At 35.0% G+C, this 26690-nt stretch overlaps 2 long non-coding RNA genes across 2 annotated transcripts in view; one reads left to right on the top strand and one right to left on the bottom strand.

Moving 5' to 3' along the window:
- LOC140853416 (uncharacterized) overlaps positions 1-26690 on the top strand; it is a 175409-nt gene that overhangs the window by 108804 nt on the left and 39915 nt on the right. The gene's annotated exons all lie outside the window — the stretch shown is intronic.
- Positions 17697-20041, bottom strand: LOC109506547 (uncharacterized). The gene is made up of 3 exons (XR_002165922.3): positions 19850-20041; positions 18022-18142; positions 17697-17919 (listed from the first exon to the last, which is right to left on the bottom strand). It is a non-coding gene; the product is annotated as an uncharacterized lncRNA (long non-coding RNA).

The raw sequence follows: 26690 nt of genomic DNA on the forward strand, positions 1-26690 counted from the left end.
CAATCTAAGACTTCTTAAAATATCTTGTACCATATTTTGATTTCTGAAAAAATAGAAGAGAAAAATATTGAATAGATTACATTAGCTAAGTTTTAACAAAATGATTCTTAATTATCATAAATAAAACAAGATTTAATCATAATTAGATTCTATCAATATTTTTTATATTTGAATTTGCCATTTTGGTGTTTCTGTTTCATATCAGATCCATATCTCATGTCCTGCCTTCATGCTTCACAGTAAGATGATATTCATTTTTATTTTTATTAAATGGACCAAAAAGTATAAAATTTTAACTTACTTGAAAAATTAGTTGCATACCATAACTAAATATAAGGACCAGCACCTTTTACCTTGATGAAAACAGGATGTCAAAGAAAAATATTACAAACATAGCAGGATACTTTATCTAGTCAGAAAAAAGGTAACCTAAGGAATCACTGCAAAAAAGGTATAGATAATAATATTAACCTGTACTTTAATTTTTAAAATTAAAATTTGATTTCGTAATTCTATATCCTATATAACTTCTTCTATCAGGTTCTTATCAACCATGAGATTTAAAAAAAAAAAAAAAAAAACCCTCGCGTGCTCCCCCTCCTCCACTGCATGCCACGTCATCCAAAACCAGGCTAATCCCTTTCTTCCCCACTACATTCTGCATTCTCCATTCTCTCCCCGCATCCCATCCTCCCTCTCAGATGCTTCCACATTCTCCCCTCTCTCCTTGCATCCTGTCCTCCCTTCCTCCCTACAAACCACCCCCCACCAATGCCCTATCTAGTTGGCAGATTAATGGTTTCCACCATGTACAAGTGCTTGAAAGGCCAGAGCAGTGAAAATGAGTTCTTGTGATAATGACTAAGACCCCAACCCCACCCGCCCACCCAGCCAGCACCCCGCTTCTTCCCTCTCCCCCAAAACCCCCCAACCCACCCCCCAGCATCCGCGTCTTCCCTCTCTGCCCCCCCACATCCGCGTCTTCCCCCTCCCCCAGAGACGGAACGGAACAAAATTACGGAAAAAAAAAAATAGAGGCAGAAAAAAAATTTATAAAAAAAAATTGATAAGATAATTTTGCATATATACCTTGGAGGATTCAAGAAAGCAGAATCACCACGAATGAAGATGGTAATGATCAAAGAGATAATGAGAAGAAGAACATGAACTAAGCTTTGAAAAAAATAGTCTGAGTTATTAGGCATTAACAGTAGAGGCATCAGAAATGAGAAAAATGATATTTTAGGAATAAAATTAAGAGATCACTTTACCGGTTGATGAGAAAATCATTTAGCCATCCCCTGGATGGATAAAATTTTCCTCCTATTTCATGGGTAAATGCCATCCATGGAAAATAATTTACCCATCTTGAAATCTGTGAGAACATGGGTAAGTTGGTCAATAGGAAAGTTGACCAACTTTTCCATGATATTTACCCACAAAAGAACGAGCCCTTAAGGGTTTTGAGTTGGTCTTGGAAGGAGACGGTCTGTATTTTAATCGAGAGGCTGCTCATGTAATGTTTAGTGAATTATGTGCTAAAATTTATCCTCAACTATTTTGCTATGCATAATTTATTATTTGAAAAAAAATTTATCATTAAATTTATAAAATTTTGTATGTTTTGTGATCTTTTTTTATCATTCAATATTGGTGAATTTATAATATCAATTTATGGAAAGCAGTTTTGCATTGAAAAGCAAGATCCGGATGAAGTTAACAAAGATTTAACTCAGTATGATTATGTTAATCCACAATATGATACATTTGAAGATATTATCCTAATGATCTTTTCATCAGAAGAGCAAAGTTATCAATTTTACAATACATATGCCAAGTATCATAGGTTTAGCATTAGAAAAGATAAAGTGTTACATGATTTAAAATCCAATGTCTAATCCAAAGACATTTTGTTTGCTCAAGGGAAGGATTACGAGACGAGAAGGATATAGATAGAATAGAAAGAGAAAAAAAAAATGAGCTCTAACTCGATGCAATTGTCCTGCACAATTGATGATTTGTCTGAATCAAAATATAGAAAAGTGGTTTGTTCTTGATTTTAATGAAAAACATAATCATCAGTTAGCTGAAACAAATGAAGTTTCATTTTTAAGATCACATCATAATATTGATGGCACTAAAAAGATAGAAATTTTTAGTTTAGCAGCTGTGGATATTCATAAAAATAAAATTCTGAATTTCATAGAGCATAGAGAAGGTGGATATGAGTATTTGAGTTTCACAGCAAAGGGATCTTTATAATTTTCAATATGAAAAAATTAGAAAGAAGATTCTTCGAGGAGATGCTGAGGAGGCAATAAATTATATGAAGATATGTAGTATAGATGCTCAAGAATTCTTTTATAGTTATGAAACAGATTGTGAAGGCTATTTAACCAATTTATTTTGGTGTGACACTCAATCTCATCTTGATTACAATGCATTTGGAGATGTGCTCATATTTGATAGTACTTATCGTACTAGTCATTACTCCATACCTTTCATTCCTTTTGTTGGAATAAACTATCATCATAAAATTATAATTTTTGGATGTAGAGTTGTTTCTAATGAGACCGTTGAAAGTTACAAATGGTTGTTATCAATATTTCTAAAAGTAATATATCAAAATCATCCAAAGTCTATCATTACAGATGATGACCATGCAATGTGTAAAGTGATCAAAAGTACACTTTCAAACACCGTTCATCGCTTATGTAGTTGGCATATATAGAGAAAGTTGCTTGATCATATAAAAAATCTAGCTATTTTGTCTGATATTAGAAGTCTAATATTTGACAGACATAGTCCACATCAATTTGAGAGCAAATAAAAAGTTGTGAAGTATAAGATTAGTGGAGATCATGAATACGTGAAGACACTATACAAAATTAAGAAACATTGGCTACAGCCTATCTTCAAGGATAAATTTTTCTTGGATATACAAATACACAACGAAGTGAGAGTCTGAACTCTAGTTTTCACATATATCTTGATCGAAAGATGTACTTGAAAGATTTTATTGATCATTATGAACTATGTGTATCAAGGTTGCATCGAAATGAGGCTCATGATGATTGTAGAGCATCACAATCATTTCTTTTTTATTGCATAGATTTAAAAGAATTAGAAATACATGCTGCAAATATATACAACCTTGCAGTATTTGAGCTTCTACAAAATGAACTTTTAAAGGTAAGATATTATGTTGTTACCAATATTATAGATTCTCCTCCTTCATTGGCCTTCATGGTAGCAAAGGATGATGAAATTATAGCAAAGGTTGATTGTATATTGGATGATGGTATTGAAAATATTACATGTAGTTGCTTGAAATTGCAAACAAAGGGGATACTTTGTAGTCATATTTTTGCTGTTTTGAATCAATTGGGATACAGAAAAATTTTCTTATGCTGCATATGGTCTCGTTAAACAAAAAAGGCCAAAATGGGAATCCCATCAAACAGGCATTCAGGCGCACACCATACATCCCAGCAATTGATTAAATATCAGCATTTGATAAGAATAGAAAATCAGCTATTTTATAAAGCATCCAAGTTCGAAGAGCGATATGATGAGATGTTAGCAATAATAGATAATCAACAAAAGCATCTAAGTATTTCTAATAATCTTAGGTTTTTAAGTTCCCATGTTGAAGATCTTCTCGATGGAAATAATGTTACTTCTCATAACGTCCTTGATCCTCTTTCTGTGAGTAGCAAAGGAGCACCAAAAAAATGCTTGAAGTCTCATCTTGAAATACAAAAGTATCGATATGGATATTGCAAGAAGCACGATCATACAATACATGGCCATCAAAAGCTAATATATTGCATAATCACTTACTAATATGGTCAACTTTTGAAATTACTTAATTTGATTTTTAACATTGTTGCTAATGACAATCTTTTTTTTTTATTACCACGTGAATCGGTGTTGTAGATAAGGCAATATCTATTATTTTTATTGGTGTTGTATGATTCATTTTGTTCATGGTCCATTATGTTTATGGTTCATTTTACAAGTATTGTTTGCAAAAATACTATTTCTTTTTATCTTTTATTACTTGCGAATAGAACTTCTAGTTGAGTAACAGTATTGAATATTGATGTGGACAGGTTTGGATTAAGAAGCATGCATGCATCTCCAGCAGCATCATGGCACTGCACAGTTGGACAGTGGGCATGGGTTGAAAACTTGACATGTGTTGTGCTCCCTTACAAAGAGATCAAATCAAGTGTGACACCCAGCCCATTTGGGCCTTGGACTAGGCCCAAAATCTAGAAGCCCAAATCTCATTAAAAAAAAAAAAAGAAAGAAAGAGAGAACAGGAAGAAGATTCTCGATAGGAGTTTTCTTCTCCAATGAATTCTGGATAGAATGGGGGTCTTAGGACCACCAGGGCCCTAGAGCTCTCTATAAATAAGTCTTCCCCCTCCCTCAAGAACCTCCACCGACGATCTTCAAGCTTGATTCCTTCTCTTTACTTTGTGGAAGCCGCGCCCACCCATTATTGTGTTTGTCAGAAATTGGAGGTCGGAGATGCCACCAGAGCTCAGGTAAGGCTTCAATTTATCTTCTTCTCCCTCTTTTCTTTGTCCCCATAGCTTTAGATCCTCATCGACCGTCAGGATCGTCGAAAATTTCATGAATCATGAAACCTCTATTCGGCCGAAACTTTTTTCCCTCTTTTTCAGCCACCGGTGTCGTCGGTTGCGGTATCTCATCCCCGACATCGGATCTCCATCTCTCTCTCTCTTCCCTTAAGTGCTTGTCTGCCGGCGACCGGCCAATGGTCGGAAATCATGAAGAAAAAGAGACAGATTTTTTATTTTTTGAGAAATTAAAAAAAAAAAGAAGGAAAGCTTGCCGGCTAGCTTATGTGGTCGGCCGTTGCAGTCGAACCTCTGACCGAGCCACCACCCTCGCCAGAGCCAAGTCGAAACCCCTCAGCCTGTCCCTTATTTCGGCCCAAGGGAGGTCGCAGAAAGAAGGAAAAGAAAAGAAGAAGAAAGAAGAAAAGAAAAGAAAGAAAAAGTAAAATAGAAAAAAAAAAAAAAGAAAAGAAAAGAGAGAATTTTCTCTCTCTTCTCTCTCTCCTTTCTCTCTCTTTCCTCTCTCCTCTCTCTACCTTCTCTCTCCATGTTCTCTCTCTAGATTCTCTCTTTATTTTCTCTCTCTAGACTTTTCTCTCTCTTTATGGATTTTATCTCTCTAGAATCTTTCTCTCCCTCTCTGATTTCATCACGGATCCTAGGATAAACTTGAGATAAAAATAAGATAACCTGAGATTGCTTCGAAATTCGTATAGTAGATGGGATTCCGATCTGATCTTTATTTGAAATTTATAATATCGATCATGGTTAATTCATATTGAGTCACCCTGATATAACCTCTAATGATCTCAATCATAATTTCTTCATCTGAAAGATACGAAGATTCTCTCTCCACTTTCTCTCTCCACTTTCTTTCTAAAATTTTATTTCTAAAATTTTCTTTCTCTTCATGGATTTTCTTTCTCTAGAAGTCTTGTGGACCAATGAAGGATCCAGATACTCAGACAAATTCTGATTTTGGATAATCCTAGGAGAAGTCCTGGATTTATGTTATTAGGATCGATTATCGATAATTTTTTGATATATGATTTTTATATTTGATCAGGATTATGAAGAGATACGATTGTTTGCATAAGATGTCGAGTAAAATATCCTATTTTTAAAATTTATAAATCAAAAAAGAATATTGATTCTATGCTTAAATCAGTCACTAATAAAGGTAAGAATTCTTGTACATAATCACCATTATATATATGCTATTTTACTGTTGGTCTTGGCATCATTGATTTTGCATCGTCGGATTTAAGATCGATGAATTTATTATATCTGAGATACTGTTATTTGATTTTGAGCATGAGTATGTTATGTCAATATATATGTATCAGAGATTGATGGCATGATTATATGGATATGACGTATCTAAATTGATCATAATGTAAGTCAGAATTGATTTGATAAAATTTATACATAATGATTAAATGAAAAAGAGAGATATGGTATGGACTAGCCTTGCATGTGGAACAGCCTGTCAGGAGCTTATACTTGGGACAGCCCGTCAAGAGCTTATACCTGGGACAGCCTTCACTGGCTTATAGGTGGATCAGTCGGTCAAAAATCCATACCTGAGATAGCTCGCCAAGAGCTTATGCCTGGGACAGCCTCTCACGGACTTTCGTACGTGGGACACCCAGCCAGAAACTCATCCTGGGACAGCCTTGAAAGGCTTTTGAGTGAAAATTTATTCGGATGGTGACTGAGATATAGACTTGATTAGTCCAAAGCCAGAAAGAAAAAGATTAAAGATCATGTGATAATGAGAAAAAAATTGAAAGATAAGACATGAAACAATCGTTGAACAAAAGTATTTCACCCATTAACATATGATGATGCATCTCTTTTGACAAGACAGATAATTTATAGATATTTGCAGTATTCTAAATATTGAATATAAGATTTTATATTTTATTGTTTATCTTTATTTTCAGATTATATTATTACATCAGTGTGATATGAAAATTCTTACTGGACTGTAAAGCTCACACCCCTTTCTTTTTCTTTTTCTTCTCAGAGTTACAGAATGCTCATGGTTGGCTATGATTTGGATTTGCGGGTGAGCAGATGAATAGATAAAATGTCATGATATCTGATCAGAGAATTAAAAAAATTTTAATTATAATTATACAAATTTTATAAATTATTATTAAAATTAGATATTTTGGATGTTCAGGTTGTAAGAAATTATTTTTGACCTTGCATATTCTTTAGAGGTTACTCTAAGGAGTGTGCGGCCATCACGTATCTGACTCAGGTATTGGGTTCGGGGCCTGACAGAATAGTATCAGAGCATAGGTTATGATCATTAAGGATTATGATATAAGTGATTAAAATATTACAGAGTGATATCAGAGCCTAAGTTATGCTCATTTGGGGACTATGATACAAGTGATTAGGATATGACGGAATGGTATCAGAACTTAGGTTTAAGACCACTAAGAATTATGAAGTGATATCAAAACTTTATGTATGATCAATAGGATGTGACAGAGTGCTATCTGAGTTTAGGTTTAAGGTCACTAGGGATTATAAAGTGATATCAAAACTTTATGTATTATCAATAAGATGTGACAGAGTGGTATTAGAGTATATGACTGAAGTAGTATTAAAATTTTAAAGTCATTAGAAATTGTGACATAAGTGATATCAAAACTCTAGGATTATAATCAATGAAGTATGATAAATAATATCAGAGTTTAAGGTTATAATCATTAAGCATATGATAGAATGATATTAGAGTTTAGATTATGATCACTAGAGAATATGACTTAAGTAGTATTTGAGTTTAAGATTATAATTATTCAGAATTTTGATCTTAGTGATATTTGAACTTGAGACTATGATCATGAAGAACATGATAGACATAAAAGAAAAGATTCAATATTTAGATTTCGAATCAATAGTTACTATGATGAAATTTATGCATAAGTGGTATATGATGTCTATAATAAAATTGATGAGTTATATCTTAGATTTCAATTAATAGAATTGACCTAAGTATGAGAAGTGTTAATCCTGAAATGAAGAGGGAGTTATTGATGGGTTGTGTTGAGTATACTCGATGATTTTGGAATGCTAAACTTATATGGTTGAAGATCATGATATTTTTTCTAATTTTGATGATAATTATCTGAGCATTATAAATTTTGAACTTATCAAAAAAAAGTTAATTAGGGTATGGTCTAAGAAAAAATTACATCATATGAGAGAGAAATATTTTTGAGCATTGAACCTATGAGAGGTCATATATGAAACTCAATTTTAGATGAAAAATATACTTAAAATTTATTAAGAGAATATGAGACACACATCTTGGTGAAATTTTTTGTTATTCAAAATATCATATTTGGATGTGATTTTTTTTTATCTTTCAAGTTGCATTGAATTTCAAGTCAAAAGTTTACTTTTCTAAGTAGATCTAGGATATTTTGATATTGTTGTTAAATTAAATACGAAAAATTAATTTTGTTAGAATATGATATATACATTATGATGAAATCTTTAATAATTCATATTATCATCTTTGGATTAGATTCTTTAATTTTTCTTGTGATTGTTAAAGATGGTGAAGTGCATTAATTATTCAAATCAAAGTTTGAATTTCTGAATTGAACTAAGATATCTTACTAGTGTTAAATTTTGAATGACTTATACAAGGGATAAAATTTTGTATGAATTTATCGATTAATATTAAGGATTGTGATGAAAAGAGCTCTACAAGAAATAATTAAGTTGATTCTACTTACAAGGATGTTGACTTGAGTTCTTCTAGTTTGCTCAAGTTGGAGTTAATTCTTTTGCAAAAAAAGGTTGGTTTGGAAGTTGTCTAAATAATTGTAAGATAAATCGAAGGTTAACTCCAATTAATTCTTGACATATTAGATTCTTGAGGAGTGATGAAGCTTATGCAATGAATTCAAATATAGAAAGTGGATCAAGATTTAATTTTGATATGCTATGCTTAAGGGATAGTAAAGATAAAGAAACTTAAAGTTTTGTTTTAAGATCTAAATAAAAATTTAAAGATTGGATCTATCTTTGATTTATCAAACATATAAGGATATTATTGATCTTTGATAAATTTATATACATTGGTAAGTTAAGATCAGAGTGCGCAGCAAAAGCGTGGTGATTTAGATTGATTAGAAATATTATTCTTTTAAATTAAAAGATATTATGGAATATATTAGTTGTAAATAGGAAAAGATTTTATTGATAATGAAAGGATGCTATAGATTTTGATTTAATCAGATTATAGCCAAGTAATTTTGCTAGTAGGTTATTTCATTGCAGATAATACCAAGAAGAACCCTAGATATTTCAAGTATATTGTTAATAGCTTGATAGTTCTATTATTAGTCCAAAATGTTACGGTTCTTTGAAAAAGTTGATAAATCAATAAGAAGGGATGAGTTTGAGATTTTAAATAATTTTTGTTATAATAAAATCATGAAAAATAAATAATATATAAAATATTATCAAAAATATGAGAATAATATGATGAATATAAATTTGTTAGAATATATCTCAAACAACATAACTTAATTTTGAGAACGAAATTATTTGAAGGGGGAGAATGTGACATCCGGTCCATTTGGGCCTGGAACTAGGCCCAAAATCTGAAAGCCCAAATCCCATTAAGAAAAAAAAAAGAGAGAGAGAACAGAAAGAAGACTCTCGATAAGAGTCTTCTTCTTCGATGAATCTTGGACGGAATGGGAGTTCTAAGACCACCGGGGCCCTAGGGCTCTCTATAAATAAGTCTTCCCCCTCCCTCAAGAACCTCCACCGGTGATCTTTAAGCTTGATTCTTCCTCTTTTCTCCGTGGAAGCCGCGGCCTTCCATTATTGTGTTTGTCGAAAATTGAAGGTCGGAGATGCCACCGAAGCTCAGAAAAGGCTTCAATTTTTTTTCTCACTCTTTCCTTTCTCCCCATGACTTTAGACCCTCATCGACCGTCGAGATCGCCAAAAATTTCATGAATCATGAAATCTCTATTCGGTCGGAATTTTTTCCTCTCTTTTCTGACCACCGACGCCATCGGTTGCGGCATCTCATCCCCGAGATCAGACCCCTATCTCCCTCTCTCTCTCTTTCCTTGAGTGCTTGGCTGCCGGCGACCGGTCAATAGCTGGAAATCATGAAGATAGGAGATGGATCTCCTATTTTTCGAGAAACTAAAAAAAAAAAGAAAGAAAGCTTGCTGGCCAAACCTCATCGTCGGTTAGCTTATGTGGTCGGCCGTCACAGTCGAACCTTCGATTGAGCCACCACCCTCGTCAGAACTAAGTCGAAACCCCTCAACCCGTCCCCTGTTTCGGCCCAAGGGAGGTCACAGAAAGAAGAAAAAGAAAAGAAGAAGAAAGAAGAAAAGAAAAGAAAGAAAAAGAAAAAAAGAAAAAGAAAAAAAAAAGAGAGAATTTTCTCTCTCTCCTTTCTCTCTCTTTCCTCTCTCCTCTCTTTATCTTCTCTCTCCATCTTCTCTCTCTAAATTCTCTCTTTATTTTCTTTCTCTAGACCTTTCTCTCTCTTTATGAATTTTGTCTCTCTAGGATCTTTCTCTCCTTCTCTGATTTCATCGCGGACCCTAGGATAAACTTGAGATAAAAATAAGATGACCTAAGATTGCTTCGAAATTCGTATAGTAGATTGGATTTCGATCCGATCCTTATTCGAAATTTATAACATCGATCATGGTTAATTTATATTGAGTCACCCTGATATAACCTCTGATGATCTCAATCATAATTTCTTCATCTGAAAAATACGAAGATTCTCTCTCCACTTTCTCTCTCCACTCTCTCTCTAAAATTGTATCTCTAGAATTTTCTTTCTCCAGAAGTCTTGTGGGTCAATGGAGGGTCCAGATACTCAGACAAATCTTGATTTTGGATAATCCTGTGAGAAGTCCTGGATTTATGTTATTAGAATCAATTGTCGATAATTTCTCCATATATGATTTTTATATTTGATCAGGATCATAAAGAGATACGATTATTTGCATAAGATGTCGAGTGAAATATCTTATTTTTAAAATTCATAAATCGAAAAAGAATATTGATTTCTATGCTTGAATCAGTTACTAGTAAAGGTAAGAATCCCTGTACATGATCACCATTATATATATGCTATTTTACTGTTAGTCTTGCATCATTAGTTTTGCATCGTTGGATTTGAGATCGATGAATTTATTATATCTGAGATACTGTTATTTAATTTTGAGCATAAGTATGTTATGTCAATATATATGTATCAGAGATTGATGGCATGATTATATGGATATGACGTATCTAAATTGATCATAATGTAAGTTAGAATTGATTTGATGAAATCAACACATAATGATTCAATAAAAAAGAGAGATATGGTATGGACTAACCTTGTCATATGGAACAGCCTGTCAGGAGCTTATGCTTGAGACAGCCCACCAGGAGCTTATACCTGGGACAGCCTCCACTGGCTTATAGGTGGATCAACCGGCTAGAAGCTCATGCCTGAGACAGCCCGTCAGGAGCTTATGCTTGAGACAGCCTCTCACGGACTTTCGTACGTGGGACAGCCGGTCAGGAGCTCATCCTGGGACAGTCTTGAAAGGCTTTTGAGTAAAAATTTGTTCGGATGGTGACTGAGATATAGACTTGATTAGTCCAAAGTCAGAAAGAAAAAGGTTAAAGATCATGTGATAATGAGAAGAGAAATGAAAGATAAGACATGAAACAATCGTTGAACAAAAATATTTCACCCATTAACATATGATGATGCATCTCTTTTGACAAGACAGATAATTTATAGATATTTGTAGTATTCTGGATATTGAACATAGAATTTTATGTTTTATTGCTTATCTTTATTTTCAGATTATATTATTATATCATTATAATATGAAAATTCTTACTGGACTGTAAAGCTCACACCTCTTTCTTTTTTTTTCTTCTCAGAGTTATAGAATGCTCATGGTTGGCTATGGTTTGGATTTGTGAGTGAGCAGATGAATAGATAGAATGTCATAATATCTGATCAGAGGATTGAAAGAATTTTAATTGTAATTATATAAATTTTATAAGTTATTATTTAAATTAGATATTATGGATGTTGAGGTTGTAAGAAATTATTTTTAGTCTTGCATATTCTTTAAGGCTTACTCTAAGGAGTATGCAGCCATCACATATCCGACCCAAGTATTGGGTTCGGGGCGTGACAGAATGGTATCAGAGTATAGGTTATGATCATTAGAGATTATGATATAAGTAATTAGAATATTATAGAGTGATATCAGAGCCTAGGTTATGCTCATTTGGAGACTATGATACAAGTGATTAGGATATGATGGAATGGTATCAGAGCTTAGGTTTAAGATCACTATGGATTATGAAGTGATATCAAAACTTTATGTATGATCAATAGAATGTGACAGAGTGGTATCAGAGCTTAGGTTTAAGGTCACTAGGGATTATGAAGTGATATCAAAACTTTATGTATGATCAATAAGATGTGACAGAGTAGTATCAGAGTATATGACTGAAATAGTATTAAAATTTTAAGATCATTAGGAACTGTGACATAAGTGATATCAAAATTCTGGGATTATAATTAATGGAATATGATAGATAATATCAGAGTTTAAGGTTATAATTATTAAGCATGTAATAGAATGATATTAGAGTTGAGGTTATGATCACTAGAGAATATGACTTAAGTAGTATTTAAGCTTAAGGTTATAATTATTCGGGATTGTGACCTTAGTGATATTTGAACTTGAGACTATGATCATGAGGAACATGATAGACATAAAAAGAAGGATTCAATATTTAGATTTTGAATCAATAGATACTATGATAAAATTTATGCATTAGTGGTACGTGATATCTATAATAAAATTGACGAGTTATGTCTTAGATTTTAATTAGTAGGATTGACCTAAGTATGAGAAGTGTTAATTCTGAAATAAAGAGAGAGATATTGATGTGTTGTGTTGAATATACTCGATGATTTTGGAATGCTAAATTTATATGGTTGAAGATCATGATACTTTTTCTAATTTTGATGATAATTGTCTGAGCATTATAAATTTTGAACTTATCAAAAGAAAGTTAATTAAGATATGGTCTAAGAAAAAATTACATCATATGAGAGAGAAATATTTTTGAGCATTGAACCTATGAGAGATCATATATGAAACTCAATTTTAGATGAAAAATATACTTAAATTTTATTATGAGAATATGAGATACACATCTTGGTAAAATTTTTGGTTATTCAAAATATCATATTTAGATGTAATTTTTTTTTATCTTTCAAGTTGCATTGAATTACAAGTCAAAAGTTTGCTTTTCTAAGTGGACCTAGGATATTTTGACATTGTTGTTAAATTAAATACGAAGAATTAGTTTTGTTAGAATATAATATATATGTTATGATGAAATCTTTAACAATTCATATTACTATCTTTGGATTAGATTCTTTAATTTTTCTTGTGATTGTTGAAGATGGTGAAGTGTATTTACTATTCAAATCAAAGTTCTGATTTCTGATTTGAACTAAGATATCTTGCTAGTGTTAAATTTTGAATGACTTATACAAGGGATAAGATTTTGTATAGATTTATCGATTAATATTAAGAGTTGTGATGAAGAGAGCTCTACAAGAAATAATCAAGTTGATTCTACTTACAAGGATGTTGACTTGAGTTCTTCTAGTTTGCTCAAGTTGGAGTTAATTCTTTTGCAAAGAAAGGTTGATTTGGAAGTTGTCTAAATAATTGTAAGGTAAATCGAAGGTTAACTCTAATTAATTCTTGACATGTTGGATTCTTGAGGAGTGATGAAGCTTATGCAATGAATTCAAATATGGAAAGTGGATCAAGATTTAATTTTGATGTGCTATGCCTAAGGAGCAGTAAAGATAAAGAAACTTAAAGTTTTGTTTTAAGATCTAAATAAAAATTTAAAGGTTGGATCTATCTTTGATTTATCTAACATATAAGGATATTATTGATCTTTGATAAATTTATATACTTTGGTAAGTTAAGATCAGAGTGTGCAGCAAAAACATGATGATTTAAATTGATTAAAAATATTAATCCTTTAAATCAAAAGATATTATGGAATATATTAGTTGTAAATGAGGAACGATTTTATTGATAATGAAAAGATGCTATAGATTTTGATTTAATCAGATTATAGCCGAGTAATTTTGCTAGTAGGTTATTTCATTGCAGATAATACCAAGAAAAATCCTAGACATTTCAAGTATATTGTTAATAGCTTGGTAGTTCTGTTATTTGTCCAAAATATTATGGTTCTTCAAAAAAATTGAGAAATCAATAAGAAGGGATGAATTTGAGATTTCAAATATTTTTTGTTATAACAAAATTATAAAAAATAAATAATATATAAAATATTATCGAAAATATGAGAATAATATGATGAATGTAAATTTTTTAGAATATATCTCAAACAACATAACTTAATTTCGAGAACGAAATTATTTGAAGAGAGGAGAATGTGACACCCGGTCCATTTGGGCCTTGGACTAGGCCCAAAATCTGAAAGCCCAAATCTCATTAAAAAGAGAGAGAGAGAGAGAGAACAGGAAGAAGACTCCCGATAAGAGTCTTCTTCTCTGATGAATCTCAAATGGAATGGGAGTCCTATGACCACCGGAGCCCTAGAGCTCTCTATAAATAAGTCTTCTCCCTCCCTCAAGAACCTCCATCGGCGATCTTCAAGCTTGATTCCTCCTCTTTTCTCCGTGGAAGCCACAGCCTCCCATTATTGTGTTTGTCAGAAATCGAAGGTTGGAGATGCCATCGGAGCTCAGGTAAGGCTTCAATTTTTCTTCTTCTCCCTCTTTCCTTCCTCCCCATGGCTTTAGACCCTCACCGACCGTCGGGATCGTCAAAAATTTCATGAATCATGAAACCTCTATTCGATCGAAAATTTTTTCTCTCTTTTTCGACCACCGGCACCGTCAATTGCGACATCTCATCTCCGAGATCGGACCCCCATCTCTCTCTCTCTTTCCTTGAGTGCTTGGCTGCCGGCGACCGACCAATGGCCGAAAATCATAAAGAAAGAGGACGGATCCTCTATTTTTTGAGAATTTAAAAAAAAAAAAAAGAAGGAAAGCTTGCCAGTCGAACCTCGTCGCCGACTAGCTTATGTGGTCGGCCGTCACAGCCGAACCTCTGACCGAGCCACCACCCTCACCAGAGCCAAGTCGAAACCCCTCAGCCCATCCCCTGTTTCGGCCCAAGGGAGGTCGCGGAAAGAAGGAAAAGAAAAGAAGAAGAAAGAAGAAAAGAAAAGAAAGAAAAAAAAAGAGAAAAAAAATAAAAAAAAAGGAGAGAATTTTCTCTCTCTCTCCTCTCTCTTCTTTCTCTCTCTTTCCTCTCTCCTCTCTCTACCTTCTCTCTCCATCTTCTCCCTCTAGATTCTCTCTTTATTTTCTCTCTTTTTATGGATTTTATCTCTCTAGGATCTTTCTCTCCCTCTCTGATTTCATCACAGATCCTAGGATAAACTTGAGATGAAAATAAGATGACTTGAGATTACTTCGAAATTCGTGTAGTAGATTGAATTTCGATTCGATCTTTATTCAAAATTTATAACATCGATCATGGTTAATTCATATTGAGTCATACTGATATAACCTCTGATGACCTCAATCATAATTTTTTCAAGATACAAAGATTTTCTCTCTACTTTCTCTCTCCACTCTCTCTTTAAAATTTTATCTCTAGAATTTTCTCTCTCTTCATAAATTTTTTTCTCTCTAAAAGTCTTGTGGACTAATAGAGGATCCAGATACTCAGACAAATCTTGATTTTGGGTTATCCTAAGAGAAGTCCTGGATTTGTATTGTTAGGATCGATTATCGATAATTTTTCTATATATGATTTTTATATTTGATCAGGATCATGAAGAGATACGATTATTTGCATAAGATGTCGAGTGGAATATCTTGTTTTCAAAATTCGTAATCGAAGAAGAACATTGATTTCTATGCTTAGATTAGTCATCAGTAAAGATAAAAATTTCTGTACATAATCACCATTATATATATGCTATTTTACTGTTGGTCTTGCATCATTGATTTTGCATCGTCAGATATAAGATCGATGAATTTATTATATCTGAGATACTATTATTTGATTTTGAGCATGAGTATGTTATGTCAATATATATGTATCAAAGATTGATGACCTGATTATATGGATATGACGTATCTAAATTGATCATAATGTAAGTCGGAATTGATTTGATGAAATCAACACATAATGATTAAATAAAAAAGAGAGATATAGTATGGACTAGCTTTGTCATATGGAACAGCCCACCAGGAGCTTATGCTTGAGATAGTCCGCTAGGAGCTTATGCCTGGGACAGTTCCCACTGGCTTATAGGTGGATCAGCCAGCTAGAAGTTCATACCTAGGACAGCCCGTCTGGAGCTTATGCCTGGGACAGCCTCTCACGAACTTTCGTACGTGGGACAGCAGGCCAGGAGCTCATCCTGGGACAGCCTTGAAAGGTTTTTGAGTGAAAATTTATTCGGATGGTGACTGAGGTATAGACTTGGTTAGTTCAGAGTAAGAAAGAAAAAGGTTAAAGATTATATGATAATGAAAAGAGAAATGAAAGACAAGATATGAAACAATCGTTGAACAAAAGTACTTCATCCATTAACATATAATGATGCATCTCTTTTGACAAGACAGATAATTTATAGATATTTGCAGTATTCTGAATATTGAACATAGGATTTTATGTTTTATTACTTATCCTTATTTTCAGATTATGTTATTATATCAGTGTGATATAGGAATTCTTACTGGACTGTAAAGCTCACACCTCTTCTTTTTTCTTTTTCTTCTTAGAGTTACAGAATGCTCATGGTTGGCTATTGTTTGAATTTGCGGATGAGCAAATGAATAGATAGAATGTCATGATATCTTATCAGAGAATTAAAAGAATTACAATTGTAATTATGCAAATTTTATAAGTTATTATTGAAATTAGATATTATGGATGTTGAGGTTGTAAGAAATTATTTTTGGCCTTGCATATTCTTTAGGGCTTACTCTAAAAAATGTGCGGCTATCACGTATCCGACTCGAATGTTAGATTTGGATGTGACATCAAGTATCCTAAAGCCTGATCGTCATGTGAGCATGAAAACTGAAGTGGTTTGGATTGCAGGTGTTCGTGTTCTTTTTCTTAGTATGTCTGTCTCAATTGCTAGTGTATGTGTATTTTGCTGCCGGTCATTCACTTTATAAGCGTCTATGTATGCCTTTTTCCACTATTGGGCTCATGAAAGTTTGTTGTCTGAGTGTGTAGACATAAGTTTCTTTATTGGACATGAAAAGTTAAGAGTTTTATTCTGTGATAAAATCTCTGTTTGTATTCTGTGATAAAATCTCTGTAGGTATCGATAAAATCAATGATAAAATTACTCTGTCCATCCAATACCAATCTATTTTACTGTCGGTCATTCACTTTATAAGCATCTAGTTTGCTGTCGGTCATTCACTTCATGCATTCATCAGGAAGTTCCTTTTGAATCATCATGAATTTTGCAAGATGCAGAGTGTCAATTCAGTGGCTTCTGCACTCGCACAGCCTAAGCTGAGGAGACTAATGTGTCATAGAAAATCAACCATAAAAGTACGGAAAACACATACATTTATCCCAACAGGCATTTCTCTCATTCTCACAATCATGTGGTTTTCATAGTCTCATCTTGCAGCTCCCCCACTTTCATTTTCTCCATCCTGAGTGCATGAAAAACCTTACAAAAATGAGCTATAATGATACCTAATACCACAGTGAGTAGAGGGAACTAAATCAGCCTATCCATATAATGCCACATTATCAAGCACTCCACCTAAGCCTCTCAATCAGAAGCTATTCTTACTGCAACGTAGGAAAACATGAACCAATGAAAGAAAAATAGGCAAAAAAGGAAGCTAAATGTTACACACTAAAACAAGACCTCTAAGACACAATAATTTCAGCCCCTTAATTTTCCATTAGACCATATCAAAAAGCTAATTTTTCATTAGATAAAACACTCTTAAACGTCGTACATTGTCAAAAGCATGTTTTGAGAGATTGTACACATGATACCTGCAATCCACGTAGAATGAATAAAAGTAAAATTAGCCCCACCAAGGTTAATAAGAAAATGAGACATGCATTGCATCCACAATAAGTAGAAACAAGCCACTTTCCGTAATTAATGTTGTGTTTGTTTCGATCCCATTGTATCACACCATTCGGCTGAGCAACTTTTGGTCCTTTATACTCGCCTAACCAAACAAAACTTTTAGCATAGTTTTGTAAAATTTAAATCATCATATGGGTCGTAGACGATACATTCGAAACCTATTTTTAAAAAAAAAATTACTTACTTGCCAATCAGGACAACGATAGAAGTAATGCCCGTAACTTGCTTTTTAAAAATATAGAGCTTCATCACACCTCTTCCACAAGGACAAAGAGGCCTTTCATTTTCCATTTCTTGTCGCACACCTATAATAGACATAAAAATTATGAATCGGAAATCATGAGATTAGGAATTGGGAGAGGGCTAATTGAACTTTAATCCATGAGAGGAATCAAAAGATTGAAAATTGAATTCATATCAGTCGATATAGCAACATAAATCTTTACTTGGAGAAATCTTAGAAGGAACTCAGATTGCATTTGGTAGCTGGCAATTTATTCAGATTGTTGGTAATTTAAAAGAACCCCACCAAATTACCATGTTTGATATGCTTTTGAGTTAGTAATCCAGATTACCTTCCATAAAGTAATCTGGATTATCAAAGAGAGAAATGACTATCCAGATTATCTCCCATGACGTAATCTTGTAATAATTTTTTTTGACGAAACTACCCTCCTTCCCTCCTCCCAACCGGTGCGGTGCCACCCGTGCCTCCTACCCAACCCCCCCAACTCCTCCTTTGGTGACCCCTACCACCTCCTATGCCGCCTTCGTGGCCCTCACCAAAGGCAGCGCAACGGGCGGTCGAGGGGCAGTGGGTGGTGGCCAAGGCAGCACGGGCGGTCGAAGGGTAGGGAGCGGTGGCCAGGGCAACGCGAGCGGTCGAGGAGCCAAAGAGGGGTGGCAATATGACGAACGGTCGGAGGGCCAAGGTGTGGTGGCCAGGGCAGCACGAGTGGCCGTGGGGTCGAGGGGTCGAGGAGGGGTGGCAACGCGACGGGCTACCAAAGGGCCGAGGTGCGGTGGTCAAGGCAGCATGGACGGTCGAGGGACCGAGGGGCTGGGGAGGGGTGGCAGCACGATAAGTGGCCATGGAGCCGGGATGCGGTGGCCAGGGCAGCGTGGGCGACCGGGGGTACGGGGTGCGGTGCCGGAGGCACAACAGGCGATGGGGACAGAGGAGAGGGGGGGTAGGGGCATGGCGTGCAAGGGAAGAAGAAGGAAAAAAAATAAAAAATAGTTTAAAAATAATAATTTTTATAAAAATAATAATAATAAGTATTGAAAAATAATTTTTTTCATATAATATTTTTTATCATTAAAAAATTAAATAAATAGTTTAAAAATATTAAATTAATAATTTGATTTAAAGATATTTTAAAAATTTGATGTTATATTATCAGTAATCTAATTGTCATACCAAACATGTCAATCAAGATTTTTGATAATTTTTTTGTATTATTATCTATGTATATCAAATATAATAATTAATATTATTGATAATTTATTTAAATTATAAATAATTCAAATTATTTGATAATCTGAATTATCACTATGTGACAATGCATCAAACACAATCTCAAAACTTTCTGAGAAAGAGAAAACAATAAAACAAGTTCAGGGAGCATAAAAACCAGGCATCATATAATGTTGCCAGCTAATAGTGACTGAATGACCCTGGGTTGGAAAAAAGTCACACATATACGAACAGTCTAACTAATAAGATCTGGATATAGACAAATTATAGTTTTAAGCAAAGGGTACTAAATCCAAGAGATGAGAACAGGTGCTATGAGATGAGCCAGAAAGTCTCCTGAAGCTTGGGGTAACAAGAGGGTGGTGGCTTGGAGGGCCACCAAAAGTAGTGCTAATTTAGTGCATCCCATTTCTTATCCTCTCAGTTGTTTTGAGTTCAGATGTGAACCAAAGCGAAGGAAATAATGTTTTTGAGCTCGTCGATGGTTCCTTCCATTTTTTTTTAAATAAAGGAGGAGGAGAGGAAGATGGCTCACCAGTGGGAGGAGAGGAAGGAGGTTAGGGCATATGTGGGGACGACACTATCAGAGGCAGTCAGTGAGAGGATAGGTGCGACGACACCGCCAGCGCGAGCAACGAAGATGGTAAAGGTGAAAGTGCCGCTACATGGAGGCGTGTGGATGCACTTGGCAAGCGGACGGGGGGCAAGGGTGTCAGGGGCGCATGGAAAATGGTGGGGGCTTGTGGAGGGGGGTTTCGGGCACCCGTGATGCCAAAATAAGGACATGGTAGGAAATTTAGGCGGCCATTTTTGGCGCCCAAAATCTGAAATTGATTAATTTCTAGAGCTCTCCATGAATTTTTTTCAAAATTTTGATTTAAATCTAACTCATTTTATGGAGCTGAAAATGACTCAACTATAATCGAATCTAAGTAAAGCTCGACCCCACCACAGCATTGATTGTGACTATCCATCTGATCGAACCCAAGTAAAGCTCGATCCCACCCCAGCATAAATAATTATGACTATCTATCTAATCAAACCACTAAACCCGTAGTCAGAACCCAAAGGTATGTCCACGTCAGCCCGATTGTGACTATCCAACTGATCAAACCGCAAAAATCATGGTCCGAACCCAAGTGACTGTGGCCTTGCAACTTAGATTTCTCCCCACCCTCACATATTTTAGAAGGAGCTTTCTCCGCACCCTCATATATTTTAGAAGGAGCATTCTTCGTACCCTCACAATTTTCAGAAGGACCCTCCTTAAAGGTGGCTTTACACTTAAAAACTTATGGTGACTCATTTGATCCAAACATTATCTACTTCCCCTATAATATAAAATCTTATTAGCTTTACATACATAATAAAAGTACAAACTCTTAAAAATTAATTTTGATATTACTTGGGGACCCATAAAATTCGCCATGATACTTTTCGATCTCTTTTCTACACAAAGAGGCTCTTCTCTCCCAGGAAGAGTCAATTGCATCATCATCTCTCCATTGGTCCATCCATGCTCTATCTCGTACTCCTTTTTCTGTCTACAATACTCCTCTGTAGGGATGGCAATGGGTAGGGTTTGGGTCGGGTAGTATACTACCCATCCCCAAACCCGAACTTAATATCCTATACTCAAACCCTACCCGATACCCAATCGGGTAAGAAAAGTGATACCCATCCCCATACCCAACGGGTTCGGAGATATTCGTGGAAATCCATTTTTCCATATCCAATCCATACCCGCCCCATACCCAACTCATACCTGTCCATTCTATATCCAAAAAAAAAATAAAATAATTTTATGCATATTATCAATCAAAAATAGAATTACCAATTACATATATATACATACATACATACGCACATACACACTTCTAACACACACACACATACATGCATGCATACATATACATACATACATATATATAATTATATATATATATATATAGAGAGAGAGAAAGAGAGAGAGATCATATATATGTATGTGTGTATATGTGTGTGTATATATGTATATGTATGTATATATATATATATATATATATATATATATATATATATATATATATATATGTATATATATATATATATATATATGTATATATATATATATATATATGTATATGTATATATCTATATATATATGTATATATATATATATATACATTCGGATATGGGTTCGGGTATTATCCATACCCATAGGTTCGGATCGGATTCGGATAGAAAATAGTACTACCCATACCCTACCCATACCCGTATTATAGTTTTCGGGTTTTATCCAAACCCGAACCCAAACCCAGTCAAACCCTATTTTTCGAGTTTGACCGGGTTCGGGTAGGGTGTATACCCATCGGGTCGGATTAATTTTGCCATCCTTACTTCTCTGTCCAATAAGCCATGAGAGGATATGCACGAGAAACAACAATAGATTCAGATAGAGAAATCCAAATATGCTCATAGTATAAGAACTATATATGGAACATTCCAAGCCAAATAAGTAAGTGTAATAAATTAGAAATAATAATTAGATTACTTTAAGATCATATAAAAGTTCAAAATTGAAGAAATGCAAGGCACCCTTGTAGATGTTTTATCTTTCCAGACTGCATCTTTAAAATATTCAAAATGAGAAAATCTAAGGTGAATTTTACCAATTAAATTTGTGAATATGGTTGACATCTTCGACTATATTTAAGCAGGAAATAGGAATATCAGCGTTTGTGCTTGGAGCAAGAAAAACTTCTATTGGTAAAAGAATGAACCTTCTTTTAAAATATTCATCTCTATCATTAGTATTCTTGATACACGAAATCAAGTAATTTATAGTGATCTATCTTGTGCCATCTATGGCATACATGTCCACTAAAATTTGATTGGGTTTCTACTTTTGACTCAATATCTCCTCTCCTTTATCACTCAACCCTACTATGCAATATAAATCTCATTCTGTGATAGAGATATCCACGTTATTGATCAAGATCAATCTTTTAATGGGAATATATCTTTTCAACAACCAAGCCAAAAGAACTCAATAGAGATTGGTCGTTGATAAATATAATGTACTGCCAAATCCCAACTACTACACTGCATCCTTCCGTGCATTATTTAAATTATCAAGTATACTGATCAATCATCTTGGAGAGCATCTTATATCTGTTACTAAATCAATATTTTGTATTGAACTTATATCTTATATGGAACTCATTTCCTACATAATTCATAAATAAAGATTAATTTACTTTATACCATGATTCTATCATGCAACCATATATAGATAGAAATTTTAATCTACAAGCATCAAATTAAATGAATATACTTGAAAAAGTACCATTTGAAATACATAACATGTGTGTTGACGTGTCATTTGAGAAATATATTTAAAAATTTTAAATTTAAAAAATTTATACGTACAAAAGATTCAAATTCTAAGAAACACATACTGTTTATTTAAATATTTCATAATTACTCAAAAAAATTAATTATGCATTAAAATATGTCTCTGGGCTATGCATTTGGCTGGATTAGATCGGAACCGTCCTGTCCCACAAATGCTGACGTTCTAACTGTGGCCATGGTGAGGCTAAAGGTCCCTGCATTGTGAGGAATAAATTATGATGGTTTGATTATATAAAACAAAGAGTAAAATGACCTGCTGGAAAATGTCATCAGATTGTATGATGTGCAAAGAAATATGTTGGAACGATACAATCGACTTTCGACTTCGATCCTATATCGATCGAATGAACATATTACATCGACTGACAATCGACTGACTGACCTACAGTCAGCTATTTTCAATCAATGACGGACAACTCAGTTAACCTCTGACCAAAGACCATCAGCATATTAGAGTTACCAATCAATGCTCATTCGGATCTCTAAGACTACTGACTTACCATTATTACCGATATATAGTCGGCCTATCTTCTCAACACACTACCTAACCATTGTAAATAGTTATCAACTACGTGTCACAGTCATTAGTGGGTATAAACAATCTATTAACTCCATAATTATGGTCCGATAATTTAGCACCATAAAAAGTGGAACCACGTACTTGACGGTTACATCAGAATCATCTATAAAAGGGAGGTAAACAGCATGCATTGATAAGATAATTCTGGATAAAGACTTTGCCATTTTCAATTCTCTTTATCTGCTGTTCACCAACCCTCTCTCTGAGTTAAGCATCGAAAAGTCTCCGTCGGACATAATTTTGATCTGTGAGAACTTCATTTTACAGGTGTTCTTCACTGACAACGGATGCAACAGAGAATTGGCCGCAACAAATTGATCGCAATAAATTGGCACACCAGGAAGGGGAAAACTACAATCAACCATATCGAAAATTAGAGCTCAACACTCAATTGGATCGGCGAGGCAGTCATCCCATTGGAAAAATGTTTCTCCCCCACCTTTAGTGGCAGAGTCTAGTTCTTTGCATCCTGTGGTCACCACAGACGTACAAATTATTGCACTCATGTAGTAAATGAAGATTTTGACGGAGGCGGTTTAAAGCCTCCAACAGCAGCAACAGCTGCCGGTGGAGCGGTTGATGGCTCAATCAATGCCATCCAGGCACAGCCGCCATCCTCCACAGTGCTCACCCTCCTCATCTTCGGAGCGGCGACCGTCTCAACACTCCCACCAAGATGGACAACCACATTCTCGACACTCTCACCGTGCCACCCATCATTCACGGTGTTCTCCCTCTCTTTCTCGGGAACACAGTATCAGAAAAGAAAAACAGTCGCAGACACCTACTGCTTCTCCTTCTTCAAGCTCTTCAAGGGGTTCTACCCCTGAAGTTTTCTAGCAACGATGGCTTAACGACTATGAACGCAAGTTCAAAGAGATTGATCGTCAGCTATCCGACTTCAGGTCGAAGGTCGGAAGTCCTCCAATGACTACGACTTCTACACTACCCAGCCTCTCTCTCAGCGTATCCTGAATGAACCGATTCTCTCTCAGTTCAAGATGCCATAGATGGAGCCATACGACGGCTCCACTGAGCAACTCTTCGAATGGCTGCTGGAGTTTGGTATTCCGGACTTCAGTCGGGAAGCATCAACTCTTTTGAGCAGCTTAAGCATTCTTTCATGGCCCATCTCAGCACTAGCCGAAAGCCATCACGGACATCTGACAGTCTCTTCTCAATCAAGCAAGGTAAGACAGAGATGTTGAGAGATTTTGTGGTTCGTTTCAATACGGTCACACTTGAGGTCAGGGACGTCAATGAAGACATGGTTATAACGGCCATGAAGAGAGGTCTGAGGGGATCTAGATTCACCTACTCTCTAGACAAGACTCTCCCTTAGATCTATGCTGAATTTTTGGAGCGCGCATACAAGTACATTCATGTGGGTAAAGCTATTTCTGACCGACGTCAGACAGACGAAAAAGATCAGAAGAAGAAATAAAAAAAAAAAAGTAAAACTTCGATCGAATCAAGTAGGCCGACTATCAATAAGTGAGCTTTACCTCGATGATGGAGTCCGAAGCTGAATAGCTACAGCAGGTATAACTCCTATACTCCTCTTTCTACTCTCTGTGCATAGATCTTGATGGAGATTGAAGGAGAGAAATACTTACGACACCCCCCACCAATGAAAGTGCCATCAAGGAGTCGAGACAAGAAAAGGTACTATCGGTTCTATCGTGATCACGATTATGATACCGAACAATGCATCCAACTCATGGACGAGATAGAGGTTCTGATTCGACGAAGCTATCTCAGAAAATTTTGACATGATCATCTGACTCAACCTTCCACCGACCAACAACCTCAGCCATAAACTGAGGAAACACTCAACAATCGACCAACGATGGGAGTAATCAATTGGGGGGCAACTTTTGAAGAAGAGTCGGTAAAGAAACGATGACTCGACAATGTATTAACTTTTTCGGAAGAAGATGTTCAGAGAATTCAAACATCCCATGATGATGCTATCATTATCTCGATAATGATAGCAAATTATGATATAAAAAAAAATTTAGTGGATAATGAAAGCTTGATAGATATTTTATTTTACTCGATTTTCTTTCGAATGCAACTACCGACTGATCAACTCAGAAGAGTCTCGATGCCATTAATCGATTTCACTGAAAATGCAGTTACTGTGGAGGGAGAAATCACTCTCTCACTAACTGTCGAAATAAATTTACGACAGAGTACTATTCTCTTAACATTCATGATTGTCCAAGTTCTCTCGACTTATAATGCCATACTCGAACGACCTGGACTTAATGCCTTAAAAGCAGTAGTCTCGACATATCATCGCTAGTTCAATTTTTGATAAAAAATAAAGTCGAAGAGATACATGGAGATCAACAACTTGTCCGATGTTGCTTCCTAATTTTCACTCAGAATAATCAACTTGAAGACTCTTTATCTGTTGATAAATTGGACCAAAAAAAATGAAGAAAGAGGTGAACCAGCCGAGTAACTAGTTTCTATCCCACTAAAAGAAAAAAATCCTGAGAAGACGGTCCAAATTAGATTGCAGCTGTCTGATCTGGAGTAACAATAATTAATAAATCTACTTAGAGTAAATATCGATATTTTTGCTTGGTCGGCTACTGATATGCTAGGCATTCTTTCAAAAATAATAACCCACCGACTAAATATTGATCCAAAGATTAAGCCGGTGAGACAAAAAAAAAATTTTTACTTCTGAAAGGCAGAAGATCATCAATGAAGAAGTCGGCAAGCTCCTCGCAGCTGGCTTCATCAGAAAAGCTACTTATCCCGATTGGCTCGCCAATATAGTGATGGTAAGAAAGATTAATAAAAAATAAAAAATCTACATGGACTACATAAATCTGAACGAAGCTTGTCCAAATGACAGTTTTCTCTTATCAAAAATTAATCAACTAGTTGATGCGACTTCGGAGAACCGACTCTTAAGCTTCATGGATGCCTTTGTAGGGTACAATCAAATTCGGATGGCACCCGAAGATGAGGAGCACACAACCTTCGTAACTGACAAAGGCATCTACTATTATAAAGTAATGCCTTTCGATTTAAAAAATATCGGTGCAACTTACCAACGACTAGTTAACAAAATCTTCAAGACACAGATCAGACAAAATATAGAAGTTTATGTAGACGACATGTTGGTGAAAAGCCTTCAAATTATGGATCATATCGGGATCTGGAAGAAGCCTTCGGCATACTTCGACGATATCAGATGAAGTTGAATCCGACTAAATGTGTATTCGGAGTAACTTCTAAAAAGTTTTTCAGATTTTTTGTGTCACAATGAGGAATCAAGGCCAATCTCAAAAAAATAAAGACTATCATCAACATGAAGTATCCTAGTTCTAAGAAAGAGATACAGCAGCTCAATGGAAGGATCGCCACACTCAGTCGATTC

This window comes from Elaeis guineensis, chromosome 13 (genome assembly GCF_000442705.2).
Source record: "Elaeis guineensis isolate ETL-2024a chromosome 13, EG11, whole genome shotgun sequence".
NCBI classification, from domain to species: domain Eukaryota; kingdom Viridiplantae; phylum Streptophyta; class Magnoliopsida; order Arecales; family Arecaceae; genus Elaeis; species Elaeis guineensis.